Source organism: Oncorhynchus nerka, unplaced genomic scaffold (genome assembly GCF_034236695.1).
Source record: "Oncorhynchus nerka isolate Pitt River unplaced genomic scaffold, Oner_Uvic_2.0 unplaced_scaffold_7224, whole genome shotgun sequence".
Classification (NCBI taxonomy): domain Eukaryota; kingdom Metazoa; phylum Chordata; class Actinopteri; order Salmoniformes; family Salmonidae; genus Oncorhynchus; species Oncorhynchus nerka.
The window spans coordinates 876-7,341 of record NW_027034094.1 but is presented as its reverse complement, the minus strand read 5'-3'; the positions used below and the strand labels follow the sequence as shown (position 1 = coordinate 7,341).

The 6,466-nt window shown below is 44.6% G+C and overlaps 2 non-coding genes across 2 annotated transcripts; both read left to right on the top strand.

Moving 5' to 3' along the window:
* Positions 1 to 1,333: 1,333 nt before the first annotated feature.
* Positions 1,334 to 1,516, top strand: LOC115124560 (U2 spliceosomal RNA). The gene has a single exon (XR_010461963.1). It is a non-coding gene; the product is annotated as a U2 spliceosomal RNA (small nuclear RNA).
* A 346-nt stretch (positions 1,517 to 1,862) lies between these two features.
* LOC115124575 (U5 spliceosomal RNA) lies at positions 1,863 to 1,979 on the top strand. The gene has a single exon (XR_003862817.1). It is a non-coding gene; the product is annotated as a U5 spliceosomal RNA (small nuclear RNA).
* The last annotated feature ends 4,487 nt before the right edge of the window (positions 1,980 to 6,466 follow it).

Sequence of the window (6,466 nt, the reverse complement as noted above, 5' to 3'; positions counted from 1 at the left end):
ATCCAGGTCTTTGGGTCAGTTGTCTGGGCGGCTGGTGCCTGTTTTCTTCTCGGATCACGACGGGGTGTTCCTGCAGGTGGGGTCGCCAGTCTGCCTCTTCGGTAGGGGGTACTGGAAGTTAGACCGGGTTGTACTGGAGGAGCAGGCTTTCGTCGACACATTTTTTTGTTTCTTTCGAAGGCTTGAAGGCCTTCGGTCTATGTGCGAGGGGGTGTTAGAGTGGTGGGATTTAGTGAAGGTGAGGATTAGGGCTTTTATAATAGGGTATTGCTCTGTCCCATCGGGGAGGGAGGTAGTGGGGTACCACATCTCCCCCTCAAGCTAGACGCCATTTTTGTTTCTTTCCTGTTGACGGAGCTTGCTCGTCCGGTTATACACCCGTCCGGTTACCTCCTGCGGGTGTTCTTCTCGTATCAGGCGAGAAGCAAGCGTAATGGTGTGGTCTAACGCGGGTCCTCGGGCGGAACAGCTGCCGTGGCACTTTGGCCATGCGGCCAAGTGGCTGCGTGCGCACCCCGAGGTTGAAGTTGCCCGAGTAGGTTTAGATCACAGGCACCTGTACGAAGAGGTCAGGCAGACAGGGAGTCCTGCGCCTGTAGCGGGCATCTCGTCAGTGGTCTGGGAGGGAGTGCAGGCCCGGGGCCTGGACAACAGGCTCAAAGACCTGAATTGGTTGGGCCTCCATAAGTGCTTGCCGGTACGTGCTATTATGTACCGGCATAGTTTGTCGCGATCCCCCCACCTGTCCAAGATCTGCTTGTGGCAGGGAGGAGACTGTGCGTCATGCCTTCTGGGACTGTGCCTTTGCCGGACTAGTCTGGGCTAGGGCATGGGTGCTGCTAGGTTTGGTTAGGAGCGACTTTGTGCTGACATGGGCTAGGTTAGAGAGAGGCGTAGGGAGAGCGAAGGGAACAGATAGGGACAGGTTTCTGCTCTGGCTTCTCATGAGTCTCTTTAAAAAGGGATTGTGGGAAGCCAGGCAGAATTTAGTCAAGACAGGGAGAGATTGGGGGGTGGAAGGGATAGTGAGAAGGGTGGAAGGTGATGTGAGGGGGAGGATGAAGAGGGAGGAGAGGAAGTGGGGGCAGCATGCGGCACGGGAGAGGTGGAAGGGGGGATTAGGGCTGGGAGTGTTAGAGTAAGATTTGGAAGGGGATAGATTAGGGAAGGGGAGATAGGGAATGGTTAGGAATTGGTTAGGTATGACGGGGAGGGACGATGCTCCCCTGAGGTTTGTTTTTGTTTGGTGTTTTTGGTTTGTAAATAGAGTGAATGGAAGAATGAATGAGAATTTTGATTTTGTAATAGTATGAATGGTATTGAGTGTAAATAAATTATTTTTTCAAAAAAAAAAAAATTAAAATCTGTTCTTATCAGTTTAATATCTGATACGTCCCCCATCGGGGGACTACATATTAAATGGATTTTTCGAACAGGGAGTCGGAAATGGGGCTTGCTCCGTCCGCTCCACGAATCGACCCAGTATTGCAGTACCTCCGGGAACGGTGCAACACTTTTCTCCTGTTGTCAAGGTAAACTACTTACTCATTCACAAAGCAATGTAAACAGCTAGCTAGCTAGGAAGAGAAGGAAAGAAACATTGTAACTGAAAGAAAGGTGAAGCGCTCTTCAATGGGGTCCCCGTTTCCCGCCATTTTCGTAAAAAAAAAAAAGAAATTGGGCCAGGATTGTGTGTGTGTGTGTCTCTCTCTCTCTGTGTCTCGCTGTGTCTCTGTCTCTGACCTTCTCTTTATCCACAGCCCTCGAAAACTTGGAAGAGTGGGTTCCGGGCGGGAGCACCCGCGGGCACCCGGCCTAGAGTGCACAGAGTGTGTCTCGGGCCCCGACCTCTGACTTGCATACGACTCTGGTTTCTCTTCATTACGCACAAGCCTTTCGCCTTTTACTAAAGACTTCCGTGGAGAGGAATACTTACGAGTTCAACATATTTTTGGAGGTGCTTTGCTTCTTGCAGAGCCCGCTATCTTGTTTCAAGAGAAATTGACAGAAGTGGGCCAGGATAGTGACGTAAAGACACATTAGCGACTTTTTCCAAAAAACACCTGCCTGTCTGTCTGTCTGTCGCTGGGGAAAAAGGTAGGTAGGTATGGGTGGGTAGGTAGGGAGGAGCCGGCTTTTGCCAACCCGCTAAGTTCTGTCGAGGCCCCCGGGGGCCCGGCGGTTGCAGGGTTCCATTTGTAGGTTATCGCTTCTCGGCCTTTTGGCTAGGATCAAGCTTGACACCCAGGTGTCCCACAGCTCGCCTAGTCAGAAGGTCGTCCCAGGAGAGCGGTAAAAGGTTAGTGATTTCTATATCTTTCTAAAAATAAAAAAATTCCCTCCTTTTTTGGTTTGGTTATCGTCAGGAGGAGAGCGTCGATCTCCTTGCGGAGATGGCGCAAAGATCCAAACATAGGCCGGTCCCTGGGATTGGGCTTACGAACACCATAAGGTTCTCATGGAAAGAGAAGACACAAGAGCCTTTTGGGCGGGAGATTTTTGGCAGGACCATACTAATGGGAGTCCTGAAGCTAACTGTCAAGGAGGTTTTTTGTTTGCAAGGGAACTCCTTGGAGGGAGTATTTGATGTCACTGTTTACACGGAGAGTAAACACGATGAAATTCTGAAGAAAGTTAAAGAAGTTGGGGTCGCGGGGCCGATGGGCCATTATGAAGTAAAGAGTCTGGCGAAGAACAATTTTAGGATTGTGACCGTGAATATCTATAATCCTTATGTAAAGGATGAAGAGGTGGGGGCCTTTCTGGGGAGATATATGGATAATGTCTCCTCAGGAAGGCCCATCAAGGACTCTTTGGGTTTTTGGACGGGGAGGAGGGGGTATCAGGCCCTCCTCAAAGAAGATCCAGAGGGGTTGGGAGGGTACCTTCATCCCCCGGCAATGTTCTCCCTGGGGGCTGACAGGGGGACATTATACTATGCACGTCAGCCCCCGTTCTGCAGGCGCTGTATGGCCTATGGACACATCTTGGCCTCGTGCAGCACTAGGAAGTGCAGATTTTGTGGATCTGGGGGGCACGAGGCCAAGGATTGCGGCGAGCCGAAGGCTTGCCACGGGTGTGGTTCCACTCAGCACCTGTGGCGTGAGTGCCCGGCTGATAGAGGCAAATATAGTTTAGATGATCAATTATGTATTCATTAATGATTAGAACCATTTATGCTAATACTATTATGTTATGATTTGAAAAGTATGGGTTCTTAATTGTACTGTTACTGAAAATGTAAGCAGAAATGAATTGTGTCTGTGTCTACTGGGAAGGTTAGGGAGGGATGCTGTGGCTTTTCAGACAGATAAGAAATGCCTGGGAAAATGTTCCATTCCTAAAACAATGGGTTCTTGTGAGAATCGGAGAGAGGGGGTGTAACTGATGACGTCATTTTATGTCTTCTTTCTTTAAAATGTAATGTTCTTTGTATTTTGGGGCAGTACTCATCAAGAATAAATGCTGAACTTGTTTTTAAGACTGGTCTCGTGCTAATTCATGCAAATGATAAACTTACAACTTATCATGAATTAGAAATGAGTGTGAATTTAATTGGTTTTGGCAATTAAACATAAAGGAATTTAGAATTCCTCTATCAATTTGGTCCTTCGAACCGAATCTAAACATCTCTCTCTGTGCCTGGAGGTAGTAAGCTGGAAAATCGTGCACGGACGAGTTTGACTCGTTTTACTAAAGACCTGACCTCTGTATTGAGGTTAAAATTGAAACAGGCCTGCGTATTGCCACAGAGGACAGAGAGAGTGACAAGATACAACGAACATTGCTTTCCCAGTCGGCGATAAGGTCAGTATTTTTTATTCTTGATTAAGGGGGAATGATTTAAATTATCATAGGGTGGATTTAAGTTGTTCTCAGTTTAAAAGTCAACTCTACAAATAGGCTATGCTTGGAGCGACATTGTAGTTCAAAGTCCTATAGGGAACAGCGACTTACTGTATATTCCTACAGTGATCACTGTATACGGGTGACAACCAGTGTCAGGTCGAGCGATGAATGGACGGGGGGGGGGGGGTCTTTCCCGGTTTTTAGTAGTCGGTGTTCTTGATAGTGAAAAGTGATCGTGTGGTTGAGGTTCCGTGGGAAGAAACGGAACAGGTGATTTTATGCCATCAGCTTTCAAGAATAGACACTGCAGGATTGGTTTTGGGACTGGCCTCGGTCCATTTGTTTTCGGTCAACTTTACAAGTAGGCTATGTTTGGAGCGACATAGTTTAAGTTAAAAGTCCTATAGGAACAAGGATTACTGTATACGGGTGAGTTAAATGTCAGATTGAACAATGTATCCAGCGGAGAGACGGAACAAGTGACCCCATAGATATATAGATCTTGGTAATAGACACTGCAGGTTGGTGGTCCTTATTTAGATTATGGGGAACAATTGAGTTGCTTTTCCGTTGGTCATTTTCAATCAACTCTACAGATTAAGCTATATTTGGGGCGATATTTTAAGTTCAAAGTCCTATAGGAACAGCGATCGCTGTATACGGGTGAAAACTAGTATCAGATTGAACGACGAGTGGACAGAGACTCTTGAGACTCGGTCTATTTGTCTTCGGTCAACCCTACAAGTAGGCTGATTTGGGGCGACAATCTTAGCAAAAGTCCTAAAGGAACAGTAATGTATTGTATACGGGTGAAACTTAATGTCAGACTTTAGTAGATGGGGATCCCAATAAAAGAGATATTAACCATAAGGTGTTAAATATTGGAATTACTAGGCGTAAGTAAATAAGGATTCCAATAAAGAGAAATTAACATAAAGGGCTAAAGATTGGAATTATTAGGAGGGCAGGAATTTATTATAATGGGTAGTAACCCTTCTAAACTGCTTTCTGAAGAGACGGAAGATTACCATTATATGAAACAAAAAGATAGAAGGAATGTAGATTTCTGTCCTAAGTGGGAAAAAAGGTATGGTTTTGACGGACACCTAGAGGTCGAAAAGTTAGAATCCCTTCTAAAACAGATACGAAGGGAGCGAGATTAATGAGAATCCTAAACTGAGAGAAAACGTTGGGCGTTTAAATTTGGGCTATTTTCTGTTGTCTAGATGTCGGAGTAACAAATACAATTAACTGTGAAAATGGGTGTGCTGGTAGGAGTGGTGAGCGCGGCAGTCTCACCAACGGTAATCCACGGTTCGGTTCCCGTTTAACTGTAATTGACCTATTTGCATGTTTTGCCTGAAAAATACGGTCGCCAGTGTTTGCAAAAGATATAACTGAACGGATATTATGTGTTCTAGATAGAATTGACAAAATAAGTCATTAAAAATAATGGCGAGACAATTTCTATGTAAAACGCTATTTCGCCCAAAATGATCTGGTGGAATAATGTATTGAGATGGGAGTCGTAATTAAATAGATGTAACATAGAAGAGAGAGAGTTGCCTGGAGTTGAATGGAGGGGATAACGGGGAGATACGATGCAGTTCCAGCCTGCCTGGACGTTACGGCTAATTATGAATCAATTGACATGAGAAGTTTAACACAAAAACATGGTACGTTTAACGTTAGGGTATAGTAAATTGAGAAGTTCGGTTGGGTTTACTCTGATGATTAGAATTTAAAACTGAACTCAATCTGAATAGGGAATATATATTTTACAAAGGCGGGCAGATTTGTGTCTATAGCCAAGCAATGGAATTGCTAGACACTCAATGGGGCTATATAGTGCAACGCTTTGGACTATAAATTAGGTAAGAATAGTTTAATCGTAAGAGTTGTGATTGTTTTTCTGATTATTGATTTTTGGTTAAGGTAACAACAGTGAATTTGAACAAAAAGTAACGTATTCTAAAAATGATCTGATTTCCGTTCCCGTTGTGGGAACAAAGGAAAATCTTATCTTAAAGGGACAGTGCACGGTAATCACAGTGGTTTGAGTGTATGACAGTGGAAAAAAATATTGTGGGACGACAATTTGAAGATAGAAAAATAAGTTACATGATACATCAAGAGATTTAAAACAAACGATGTGAAGGGATTATCAGAATTATTGGGTGTCGTTGTAGTAGTAAAAGTTTGGGTTAAGGGGATTTCCCTGTTCCCAGTGACAAGGTATTTTAAAGGTGTACACTCACATAGGGGTGGTAAATTATAATTCAGGATTTGAACAGATGTGATAAATTAGGTTTGGTTAATCGAACAATAATTATTTACAATTCATTTAAAGTCGCTACGGGTTGGCAGGTTGGAGCGCTTGATGATGACGTCACTAGCGAGGCACTTTTGTCGTCAGGGACTGGGGATAACGGAGCAAATTATATGTCTGTTAGTGTGTGTATTGATGTTTCGAGTAACTTTTCAGAAGTTGATATGATTACAAAATACATTTTTAACAGTAATTTGAGAGTTGCCAGGATAGTCGGGAAAGATGCTAAAGCGATCAGCTGATACCTAGGAAGGCATCAAGGTTTGTGGCATTGGTTTGGGTTGAACC